Source organism: Rhinolophus ferrumequinum, chromosome 7 (genome assembly GCF_004115265.2).
Source record: "Rhinolophus ferrumequinum isolate MPI-CBG mRhiFer1 chromosome 7, mRhiFer1_v1.p, whole genome shotgun sequence".
Classification (NCBI taxonomy): Eukaryota; Metazoa; Chordata; class Mammalia; order Chiroptera; family Rhinolophidae; genus Rhinolophus; species Rhinolophus ferrumequinum.
Window position 1 is genome coordinate 93,597,321 of NC_046290.1, and position 12,987 is coordinate 93,610,307.

At 52.1% G+C, this 12,987-nt stretch overlaps 1 long non-coding RNA gene across 1 annotated transcript; it reads right to left on the reverse strand.

Moving 5' to 3' along the window:
- Positions 1–514: 514 nt before the first annotated feature.
- LOC117024581 (uncharacterized) lies at positions 515–8,241 on the reverse strand. Its single transcript, XR_004423484.1, has 2 exons — positions 8,134–8,241; positions 515–712 (listed from the first exon to the last, which is right to left on the reverse strand). It is a non-coding gene; the product is annotated as an uncharacterized LOC117024581 (long non-coding RNA).
- Positions 8,242–12,987: the final 4,746 nt, after the last annotated feature.

Here is a 12,987-nt window from a genome sequence, read left to right on the forward strand (position 1 = left end):
TTAATAGCTGAGCCTCTTGAATGCATCAGTTAAACTCTACTTTGGATTAATCCTAACAAGGAACTTAGACATCAGAGGCATTACCGGCACAACGTGTAGGGCACGATGCCCACCTCTTGCTCCCAGGCAGACATTACCAAGTGCCCGCTGAATCTGGATAGCCTCAGAATCCTTTCTAACACCACTTTTGGCAGCCATTGCCAATCAAACGTCGTTGGTAATAGAACCTTTTTGCCATCCTGGGACGGGATGAGCTCCTCCAGTCTTTAAATCTATGAATAAGTCAGAGAAGAAACTGGGGAGGCCCAGGCAGTGGGGTGGGTTTAGGGAAGAGTAGGAAAGATCAGGTGAGGAGGCTTCTTAGAGATTCCTTATCACAGTCTGGGGACCCTCAGAGTTGTATGAATAGGTGAGCTTGTCCCACACTAGGTGTGAAAAGAAGTACACATGGAGAGAGACAGAGGACCTCTCTTGCTTCCTGAAACATGATAGAAATTGGAACCAGCACTCGGGCTGAAAACCACAGGCAGCTCAGAGCTTTTATTAATTCCAGGGCTGGGAGGAAGGGCTGAGACCAGTGAAAAAAGGCAGTGCAGCTGGCGACTCTGGAGGGAAGAAGTTCCCAGCAAGCTTGGGGAGGGGTTGGGCAGGTAAGCTGAGGCCTGGTTCTGCTGAGATTTTAAATGCTCTTGCATCGAAGTAGATCAGAAACCTAAAAGTAAAAGGTAAAACTATAAAGCTTCTAGAAGAATATTTTCATGACCTTTTAGTAGGCAAGGGTATCTTCCACAGGACAGGAAAAAAACACTAACTACTAAGCAAAAGATTGATCAATTTGACTGCATTATTTCATTAAAATCAAGGATTTCTGTTTAACAAAAGACAACATTAAAAGAAAGGCAAGCCACAAAGCAATAGAAGGTCTTTATAATACATAAAACCAACCATAGAATTGTATCAGCATATATAAAGAATGGCTACAAATCAATAGGAAAATATCAAACAACACAATTTTCAGAAATGGACAAAAGACTCAAATAGACACATCATACACGAAGCTATCCAAATGCCCAAAATGTGTATGAAAAAGTGGTCACCATCATTACTCATCAGGGAAATAAAAGTCAAAACACAATGAGATACCCCTGTACACCCACAGAATGGCTAAAATTTAAAGACTGACAATTCTAAGTGTTAACAAGATGTGGAGTAACTGGAACTCTCATACACTGTTGGTGGAAATGTGAAATAGTACAACCACCTTAAAAACTACCTGGAAGTTCCCCCAAAAGTTAAATGAACACATACTATAAAACCCAGCAATTCCATTCCTGGCTCTATACCCATGATAAATGTGAACATTTGTTCACAAAAAGGCAGAAATATTCCTAGCACCATTATTCATAATAGCAAAAAAAGGGGAAAAAAGAAAACAACCTAAATGTACATTAACATTAGAATACGTAAATAAATTGTGATGTATTTTTAAGAAGGAATACCACACAGCAATGAAAAAGAATAAACATAACACACATGAATAAATTTCACAGCCACAAGATGAGCAAAAGAAACCAGACACAAAAGAGTATATACATTGGGATTCCATTTATATGATGTTTGCATTGGTTTCCTGGCACTGCTGTAACAAACCATCAGAAATTTGGTATTAAAACAAAAGAAATGTATTCTCTCACAGTTCTGGAAACCAGAGTCCAAAATCAAGGTGTTGGAAGGGTTATGCTCCTTCTGAGAGCTCTAGAGAAGAATTCTTCCATGTCCCCTGCTCTCTGCCCGCTTCTTTCCATCTCTGTCATTCTGTGTCTGTGTGTGTGTGTGTGTGTGTGTGTGTGTGTGTGTCTGTCTGTCTCTCTTTCTGTGTGTGTGTCTCTTTCTCCCGTGTTCCTCCTGGCACCTTTCCTGCCTCTCGGCTCTTGGTGGGTGATGGCCATCGTTGGTGTTCCTTGGCTTATCGGGGATTCACTCTAATCTCTGCCTCCATCTTCACATGACCATCTTCTCTCTGGGTGTCTCTGTGTCCCTGTGTGTCCCCATGGCCTTTTTATAAGGAAACCAGTCAGGGCTTTTAGTCCACTGTAATCCAATATAACCTCATCTTAATTTGATTATATCTTCAAAAGCTCTATAGTATTTCCAAAAGGCCACATTCACAGGTACCAGGGACTAGAACTGGAACATATACTAGGGGGTCCCAAAAAAATGTACACAAGTGGACACTTTGGTCAACATTGCTCAGGCAGTGGTTTGCTGTCATCAGAAGTGTCTGGACGCTGATGGTCACCACTTTGAGCGCCTCTTGTAACTGCGGAAATCAAACGTGACTTGTATTCATCTTTTGTTATCGGTATATATTGAGTATTACAATTTTCATACAGTTGTCCTTTCCTAAAATGTGTGTACAGTTTTTTGGCACCCTCTGTATCATGGAGGACACAATTTAACCCACACCAGAGTTCAAGAGCAAGCAAAACTGATGTGTGGTGGGAGACGTCAGCTGAGTGGTTCTCCCTAGCGTGTACTGACGGGGAAGGGAGCACAGCAGAGCCTGCCGGGCTGGGAACGTTCTTTGTGCTGACGTGGCTGGTGGGGAGATGGACATATAGACGTAAAAATCCTCAGGCTGCACACCTAAGGTTTGCGCGCGGTAATGCGCGTGTGTTGTTCTCACTTTAAAATGTTCTTATGGAGCTGAGTGAGCCGTTGGGTAAGCAGTTATCATTATGCAAGTCAGTATGACAGTACACACACACGCCACACACCCAGAGACGGACTGACACAGAGACACACACAGACCCACCAGCTCTCACAGACACCCCCAGGACACCCCCAGCGCAGGCGGGCCTCAGCCTCCTCCGCTGCGATCAGCAGGGGGTGGAAGGAGGGCATCCTCCCTGGCCTGGTGATTCCAAATGTGGAGCATGAGGCAGACGAGGGATGCATATCCCCCAGAGCTGAAAGCTAAAACCCGTGCTGGGGAACATGGAGACCACCCCGCTGGTGGCACTTCCTCCTCTGGGGCTTGGAACAAGAGTTCAGGCAGCTGGGTCTGCTTAGGATAAACAACTTAATGCAAACCTGGGGGGCCGGACAGCCTCAGGCCTTGCAGGAGTAGATCCCTGAGAGGCAGAGAAAGGTGCCAGAAGGAACACGGGAAAAAGAGATACACACACAGAGAGACAAAGACACACACACACACACGCACACACACACGCACGCGCACACACACACACACACACACAGATGCGGAATGAGGGAGATGGAAAGAAGGGGGCAGAGAGCAGGGGACATCCATTCATTCAGTTTTTTCCTACCCCCCAGGTATGTGTTCTGTCCTAGGCTATGGTGGTGTTGGGGTTGCACAGGGGCCAAGACACAGCACCAGTCCCCAAGGAGCTCCTGGAAAGAGGAAATAGAGATTCCATCTGTCCAAAGGGAGGGGGCCAAACTTAGGTCAGGTCTGCCTCCTCCTCTTTCAACAAGGTCCCAAGATGTGAAGTCATCAAAAATACAGAATAAAAAGACATGATTTATACAGGGGAATAACAGTACCTCTGCATTTGTTTGGAGATTAAACTACTTATTGTCATGGAAGCTTCCAGCATGGTGAGCAGGTGGTAGGAAGACAATACAGGCTAGAATCCAAAGCCACATGTCACCTCCTCTGAGAAGCCTTCCCGGACTGACCCCACCTGGCAATTCTTCTGCTTCATGCCCTTGGTTTGTGATTAGCACTGTCAGATTTTTTTTTCTATGCCCGTGAACTCTCACACACATGGTTTTGGGGGCCAGTGGTCTCACTACTCTAGGCTGATGGGTAAAGAGTGGCCAGCTCAGTGTGAATCAAAGAATATTTTGAAAGAAGTAGATGAGAACAATCATATACCCCCCGGGATGCTCAGACTGTCTGGTAACACACTGTGACCTGGAAAGACCCCTCAGAGAAGTTGGTGCAGAGGAGGGGTCTTCTCTCCTATACGGGACATTTTGCATATGTTTCAGGAAATGCACACACCTCCTCAGGCCCACCCCTCGAGCTCAGGCAAGAATAGAGGGTCTGCTTTCAGGAGAGGGTGCAATGAGCATGCTGATGGCCAGGAAAAGAATCAGAGTGGCTGGAGGGCTTAGTTACAGAATGTTCCCTCACCGTACTTGGGGCCTGGGAGTAAGGAGGCAACCCTCTCCCGGGCCCACACAAGTCCTTTGTTATGGGCTGATTTGTGTCCCCCCAAAATTCATATGACGAGGCTGTAACCCTCAGTTCCTAAGAATGTGACTGTATTTGGAGATAGGGTCTTTAAAGAGGCAATTAAATTAAAATAAGGTCCTTAGGGTGGGCCTAATCCAATATGACTGGTGTCCTTTTAGAAAGAGATTAGGACAGAGACACACGGAGGAAAGACCACCTGAGGACACAGCGAGAAGGTACCATCAGCAAGCCAAGGAGAGAGGAGAAACCAGCCCTTCCCAAACCTAGATCTCAGACTTCCAGCTTCCAGAACTGTGAGACAATAAATTCCCGTTATTTAAGTTACCCCATCTGCAGAATTTTGTTATGGTAACCTGAGAAAACCAGTCTACCCGCCAGGAACCTTTGCTAGCTCCGCCTTTTTTCCAGAAGAAGACGCTGTGGTTGGGGGACACAGGTGACCACACAGAGGAACATGGTGGTCAAGGTTAAACCAGTGGTTCTCAGGCTTGAACGTGCATCAGCATCACCTAGTAGGCTTGCTAAAGCATAGGTCACACTGGTCCCACCTCAGAGTTTCTGAGTCAAAAGATCCGGGGTAGGGCCTGAGAATCTTCATTTCTAACAAGTCTGTTCTCATACGGAGCTGATGCTGCCGGTCTAGGGACCACACATTGAGAACCAGTGAGTACGAGTATGGTGAACTCTGAGCACCACTGTCCCGATAGCCTGAGTCCCCCGTGAGAGGGTCACTCGCAGAGATGGGCCATCTAGCCCAGTGTTTTCCAAACTCTGCTATGCCTTGGAAGCCCCTGGAGCACTATAGAAATACCAACACCTGGGCCCTGCCCCTGAGACCCCAGTCTGGCACAGCCTTGGCAGTGGGCCTGAGAAACCCCCAGGGTTCCAATGCACAGCCGGGGGTAAGAACCACTGCTCCAGTCTGTACCCCCACTGTTCAGAGGGGGCTCCAAGCCCAGAGGAGAGAAGTTACCCAGTGTCACACAGTGATTGGGCAGGTCAAGGAACTGAGGACTCTGACTTCCCAGCAGAGAGGTGGTTTTCATGATTTTTCAAGCCCCAGAAGACTTTCTTCAAATGAAATGCTGCTCAGAGCCCCACTATATAAACCACACAGAACCAGGTCTGCTTTGGCAGGAGCGGGGTGGGGCCTGGAGCACTGCGAAGCCAGCAGCCCCACCTCTATCCTTGGGGTTCTGAGGAACACGTCCTGAAATCACTGAGCTCCCCCAAGAAGTCCTCTCAGGGGACCCCTGGGGGAATCTGGAGGGTTTGGGGGCTAGGAGCAGGCACATACTCCCCTCCAGAACAATGGCGACCCAAGCTTGGGTGCCAACACCCTAGTTCTTATCAGCTTGGCAGGAGCACAGTGAGTGTCCAAGCGAAAGAAGGAGGTCAGGGAGGTGTGTAGCAAACGGGTCTCCCTCCCCCGCATCCATTTGTTCACTAATACATTCACTCAGCCACACTGTGGGTGCCAACACTAGAGCAAGCCTCCTTTCCATGAGCAGGACGACAGCCCCCAGTGGAGAGGGCAAGAACAATTTCTAAAGTCATTGCAGCAGTGTCTTTCAGACTTGCTAATTGCGACATGCTAAAAAAGGAAAAATTCATCATAATCCAGTACTCACATGCAAATACATGTAACTCAGACAAAAGGTTCAAGATACAAGGTGGATTTGGTCACATGTATCACACTTGCATCTCTTCTGTTCTATTCTATTCCCTTCTTTTAAAATACCATTCCTCACCCACTAAATCAATTTCACACCCCACAAATGGGTTACAGCCTGCAATTTGAAAAGTGCTGGTAGCACGTGAAACGCTGAGCAGGAAGGGCCAGCATCCTCCCAGAGTCAGTTACTGGCAGGCTTTAAGCAGGGCGGGGACAGCTGGGATCTGTGCTTTTGGGAGCTCCCCCAGCAGGCAGGCAGCATGTGGGTGGGCAGAAGGGCAAAGGCCAGCCTCTGTCAGGGCTGCCTGCAGCTTTCCTGCTTTTGCAAACACCATCCGGTACACATCTTCCTTTGAGAGAAGAAAACAGGATTCAGCTCTGGCATCATCGCCTCCAGGAAGCCTTCCTGATTGCCTCCCCTTTTCTCAGGACTGCAGGTGCTAGTGTCCTGTCTGTCGCCCCTCCCAAGGCATGCTGCCCAGCCAGAAAAGTCAGCTCAGGAATGTGGAGAGCAGAATGAATGAGGGAGTAGATAACCCAGGTCTAGCAAGAGCCCCCAGCCCAGCCTGGACTGCCTCCCACCCTGTATCCTGGCAGCTGCCCTGCCCGCCCTGTGGGACCCGCCCGGCGCCACAGGGATCAGGCCAGCTGAGGGTTCCGGGCATGGGTGGAGGGGGTCTGTCCAGGGCATGGAGTGGCCAAACGTGGTGTAGGGATGGAGACCGACAGAACCATGGAGGAAGAGAGCTCCCGCCCAACAGTGTTCCTGGTTCAGGCTCTTGGAAGGGCTCCTGGGCACGGCAGGCGGGGGGAGGCAAGGCGATAAGGAAGGGCAGGAGGGAGCACTGCGGTGAGCCATGCAGAGGGAGCATGCAGGCTGGGGGTGGAGCATGCACAGCCTGCCCACCAGCTCCCACAGCCAGACGGGAACCCTTGGAGCACACAGCCCAGGGAACACAAGGCCCTGGTCTCCAGGTGTTGAGTGTACCCCAAAGCTGGGGCCATCGCCCTATCAGAAAGCAGTGTGACTGGCCAAGTGAGATATCCCAGAAGCCTCAGCTCCAGGTCACAGTGCCTTGGGGTGACCTTGGGCCAGTTGTGTGTTTTCAAAAGACTCCATCTCCACACCTGGGTAGCAGGATGGTTTATTAAGTAATGAATCCCTGTGGGTGTCCATCCTGGATCCTGCCCCTCCTGCAGCTCACCAGGCTGCAAGCCAAAGCAGTTTGAAGCCTTTTTCCCTTGAGTGACTACCCTAGAGGGGCAAGAGGCCCTGAGGGAAGATGTCCCACCCTGGGGATGCCAGAGTCTCCTGTGGGTCCCATGAGCCAGTCACTCCTTGCAAGCATTCCCGGAGACGGCCCGGGTTCAGGCTCCCCAGACTCAGCACAGTCTCAGGGTGCACAAAAGCACAGAGGTTCCAGCAAGGCCCCATGCTCTCGAGACAGATTTTGGTTGGGTGGAGGGTAGAGGCAGAGACCCAGTAACTGGGATGGAATTTACTGCTGCCTGCCCATGTGACAGGGGCTCAGAGTTAAGATTAAATAGATCTAAAGGAGATACCGAGAGTGCTCTTTCTGGCGGCCAGAGTTTGTAGACAGGGCTCCTAACCCTGTGTTTATAAACTAGGATAATAATATCTGCGATCGCAAATGGAGATGTGCTTTGTAAACTGTCAAGTGTCAAATGAGAGGCATGTTCTGGACTCCTCATCCCAAGTCCCTTGGGAGGGGTGTACAGAGACCCGGCTCACAATGTTCCCCCAGGCCACAGCAGACAGCCCGCGAGGTGATAGGGGAACGGCACGGGGCAGAACGCCCCGTCCGGGACACCCCCCACCCCAATCCTCCACTCCCGCCGCCCCCACCCCCCCAGGCGCTCACTGCCAAGGACCCAGACTGACAAATGACTCAGACACGCAAACACCCGGGCCTGGGCAGATCCAGCACAGAGGTCACTGGATAAGAGACACGCGTGGCTCAGGAGCTGGGGCGACGCAGGAGGGCAGTGGTGGTGGTACTTCTGGGAGGGGCTTCCTTCCCTCTTGCACCAGCTTCAATCATCGGCTTCAGTTGCCTGAGATGGTGCCATGCACCCCATCCCGCCTTTGAGCACTTGCTGTATACCAGACTCACAGAAACGAGCCTTCAATCTTGAAGGCTGTGAAAAGCCCTATCTCTATAAAAGGAAACCGGGGCTTCCCTGGGTTAATTACTGCCAATGCCATCATTACCTGGTATGATTAGGTGATCTGTGCAATCTCACATGCTAATCAGTGTTCGTCTCTGTCACAACGTGGCTCCAGTGGCTCCCTCTGCACCCCCAATCTGCTCCTGGCTCCCCAGCCTGAGGGATGCAGAGGCAGCCTGTGCTGGAATTCCAGACCCCTCCCCAACTTTCCAACCACCCTCTGAGCACAGCCTGTTCTTCCTTCTGGCTGGGCTGATCCTATGTGATGAAGTGAGACTCTAGTGGCCCAGGCCAACAGCGTCCCATCTATTTTCAGCTGCAAACCCTTTACCTCCAATGAAGTCTGACATCTGTCCCCACGGCAGGTCCCTTCCTTTCCTGGCTTCTTGCTGTCAGAGGGTCCCCCGCTGCCTCTGGGGAGAGACGAGCCGCAAAGGGCCTTCCTCATTTTCCAGCCGAAGTGTTGGCTCCGGGCCGATGCTGCCCGGCCGTAGGCGGTACCCTCTCTGGCTTGGTCACCAGCATGAGGGCAGGGCCTCTCCCCTGGGGCTGCCTGTCATGGGTGCGCTCAGGCCTTTCGCTTCTGGCCGTCAAGGATGTCCCTCCTTCCCTGGCCCTCTTCCTCATCCTCATGCCCCATCTTACCTGTAAACTTGGAGCAGCAGAAACCACCATTTTATGTTCGCTCCTCACTTGTCATAAGTCAGGCTCATTCTTACCAGTCCCTTCATGGTCTCCACCTGTGCTGCCCACTTTGGTGACCACCTCGCCACATGTGGCTTCTGAACACTGGAAATGCAACTAGTCCAAATGGAGATATGCTCTAAGAGCAACTTACACACCAGTTTTAAGGCTTAGTACAAAAAAAGAATGCAAAGTATCTCATTAATAATTTTCACATCAATTACATGTTCAAATAACACTATTTTAGAAGTACGTATTGGGTTAAACATAGCTTATTATTAACGTTAATTTTACTTATGTTTTATTTTATATAGCTACTAAGAATTTTTAAATCAGAGGAGAAGGTTTTGGCTCTAAGTCTGCAGCTGGGTCTCACGGATGAGGGCGGGTGGGTTGGGGGAAGGCGTAAAGGGGTCCCTTACTCTACCTCACTGTTGATTCTCTCCTGGGGTGTCGACACTTGAAGCCACATTTTTATCCAACCAGCATTTCTTCTGTCCCAAACCTCACTTGGGTCCATATGAGAAATCCATGCTCCTCCTATTAGTGTAATCTTGACTTTGTGGGACTGGCTGGAGGGACCCTCACTCACACAGAAGCATAAATGACTGACAGCAGAGACTTCCGCACTGGGAGGGAGCACAGCAGGGCCCTAGGTTTGGCTGACATCGAGCTCTTCCCAGGCTAGCCAGGCAGCCCGCGCTGCGCTCTCTCTCTGGTCCAAGATTCCATCCTGCGTTCAGTGGATAAAAGGACCATGTGGAGACAAGGGAGAAAACAGAAACCACACTCCCAGGATTCAGGACATCTGTCCATGCCGGCAGTCTCTGCACCCATCTCCATGAGAGCACATCTCTGCTTATTTGGTACTCTTAGACGATGAGGGAGATAGAAATGGTTCCATCCTCCAACTGACCCCAGCGATGCCCAGGGCAGTGGAGTTATCAATAAGATGAAGCATCAAGCTCAACCTATGGGGACTGGCATCAAGGACCCTCAGAGAGATCTAGGGGGGAAGCATGCTGAGGCCACAGACCTGCAGAGATGGAAGCTGAGGTGAGGGAACCTCAGCAACAAAGGTCCAGTGCACAACCCTCTAGGACAAGTCTGGGGCCCGGGGAGCAGTGGCCCTGGGCAGAAGGGAGGACGGCCAGGAGGAAAGAGAATGACAGCGCAGTCGGGCTGGGTAGTGCAAGGCCTTGAAGGCCATTTTCAGAAGTCTGGACTTTATCCAGAAGGCAACTGAGGGTTTCTGAGCAAAGCAATGACATGCTTAGAGCTGTGTGGAGGCTGGTGGCTCTGTCCTTCCTCAACAGGTGTGCTTGGGGAGGGGCTCTTACGACAGAGATGGCCTGTGGGTGACTCACCTGGATGCCCAGCGCGGGAGGCTTGTCAATGATAACGGTGAAGCCAGCCTCACCCAGCATTCTGTGGGCCCTCTGGGGGAAGTTCTACATTTATGACCTTATTTAATCTGTGCAGCTCTGCAGAGAGGTGACACAGAACAGCTGAGGACTGTTGGGTTTCTTGAACGTATGAGTGAATGAATGAATGAATGTTGGTTGCTAACTCTAACCCAGTCCTTACCTTAAGTATTAAATGCGTTGGGGTAAACTGCATTGGATAATCACTTTAACGCATTGGATTCTGAACTCGGGCCCCCTTTCGAGGCACAGAGAGCCTGGCTGCATATGAGTTAGTGGAACTCCTGCAAGGAGCACGGGGTGCTAAGAAGAAGCAGGGGCATAGGCGGGGGTGGGACTCAGGACCCAGTTCCTGCAGAGAGAGGCCTGGCCCAGCAGCCTCAAGTCTCTCCCTGCAAGCACCCCACCACACCTCTCCTGGATCCCCCCGAAGCAAGCCCTCTCCCGCTGGCTCCAGCCTCGCTCTCTGTCCTGGAATTAATAAAGACTCTGAGCAGACTGCGGTTTGCAAGTCTGAAAGCCGGTTCCTGCCCACGTCATTGCCCTGAGAGGAGTGGGGCCCAGGTCCTCCCAGCACCCCATCCTTCCCCCTTCCCTGGAGGGGGCCGACACACACATACACCCCCCGGTCTCCCCTCCCTAGCAGCAGGCCCATCCTAAGCACTGAGCTTCAGACCTTCGCCCTGAGCAGCTCCTGCCCCCTCAACAAGGGCTGGCCTGGGCTCATGATCTCCATCAGCTACCCCAAATGCACCCCCCAATAACACACCCTAGAAGTGAGAGCTGCACACTTGCTGTGCAAGCACAGCTGCCCGACAATTCTCCTGGCATGCCCACTCCTTCGAAACTCCTGGAACGCCCGCCACCTGAGAGCAGGAAGAGGAAGGGATGGTCCCGGGTCCCAAGGTAGCCCAGGAGAGGGCCAAACCTAATAGTTACTCAGCAAACGGGAGCGGTGCTTGAGCACCAGTGGTAGTAACAGTGGCACTGGTGCTAGTGCGAGCACCAGATGAGTACAGAGCATTTTGGATCTGGCAGGCACAGTACAGAAATATATGGCCACATTTTATTTATCTTTGCAATAACCCTCCTAGGCAAGAATATTTATCACCATTTGACAGATGAGGAAACTGAAGCCCTGTGAAGAAGTGACCCCTTAGAGTGTGCTTAGAGCCAGAATTGATTCCTAGGTGAGTCCAGTGCCTGACTGGCATCTCCACTCCTGGCTGCCCCTGGTAGCCCTTCGGACTGCCACGGAGCTCCTGGCTACAGGAGAGGCCATTTAACTGCTTCCCTCAGAGCTGTGGTTGTATCCTGCCCTCGTTTTCCATCTGACTGCAGGGGAAAGCTCTCAGAACTTGTGGCCTCTACTTCTCCCCGCCCAGGCTGTGATGAGGGCAAGTACCAGTTCCCCGATCCTACTCTCTGGCTCCCAAATTTCTTCCCCACTTGAGCAGGGAGGTATGACCCTCTCCTCCCCCACCCCACCCCCCAAAAATCTCCAGGGTCCTCATCCTGCCCAGTTAGGCGGGAACAGACAGAGTCCTTCTGGAAATGTTGGTCCCAGCTGTTTCAGCGCAGGGCCGCCCCCTCCTGGCCACTGGAGGAATGTCGGTCCTGGGTGTTCTGGGGCAGGGAGAGAACTAGCAGTCGGGAGACTCCCATGTCTGGTCTAGATGCCAGCAATGCTCAGTGTTGGCACAGATGAGGGCCGAGTGATAAAGAAGCACTGAGCCACCTTGATAGTCTTGGTGGGCTCCCCAGCCCCCTGTTATCCTGCAGGGCACCTGGGGGGTCCAGCCTAAACTTTAACAGACACCGTGGCATGCATAGGCCTGCATGCCAGTGTGAGACTGACCTTGGTCCATGCAAACAGAACGCATGTGGTGTGTCAGGGTCTCCCACATGTCCCCCAATTGCCCCAGGGAACAACACCACCATGGTCTTAACTCCCAGACCAGTCCCCTGGCGCAGCCCCTTGGCCTCTGTAGACATGGATCCCAGACCTGCCCAACGGCCCCCTGTCGGCTGCAAGCCAGAGGCTGGAACCTTAGTGTCTGCAGAATGGAGCCATGTAGTGTGTCAGGGTCCCCCTTCCAGCTCCCGGATGCCCCAGGGGACAACAGCAATATGAATTTACCTTCTAGGCCATTCTGCCTGCAGCCCCTCAAATTCTGCAGGCTTTCATTGGCCCTGGGCCCTAGCCCCCAGACCTGCCCAACACCCCACTTCCCCAGCTTTGGGCAGGGCTTGTCTCTGGCCAGGTCTGGGGGTGTTGGGGAAGTCTGGAGGGCCAGGGTGGGGGCAGAGGCTCGGGACAGCTGGCCTGTGTCCCCACACTGGGCCCGGGGCCCAGCTGGAGGGGCGGGGTCCTGGCCACTCAGGCCTTGGCTGGGGCTGGATTTTTGGCCGGGCTGTAGGGCCCTCCCTCCTGCTTCCTCTCCCGAGGGCTGTCCTGGCAGAGGCCCCCCTCACACTTTCTGGCGGGAACAGGGCCAGCAGTGAGAGAACAGCCACAGAGGGAAAGCAGGAGAGAGATGGGGGAAAACTCTGTGTGTGTGTGTGTGTGTGTGTGTGTGTGTGTGTGTGTCTCCACGCGCGTGCGTGTATGTGCGCACGCGCACGCGAGTGTCTGTCTGTGTTTTAAGGAAAAAAGTCCACAGTCCAGTCCAGTCAGACCCAGCCTGGGAGGCTTGTGCGCTGGGCCTTTCGTAATTGCCCCCCTCCCCTTGGCCCCCTCCCCCAGGCCTCCCCCTTCTCTGGCCCTCCCGCCCGCCCTCCCTCTCTCC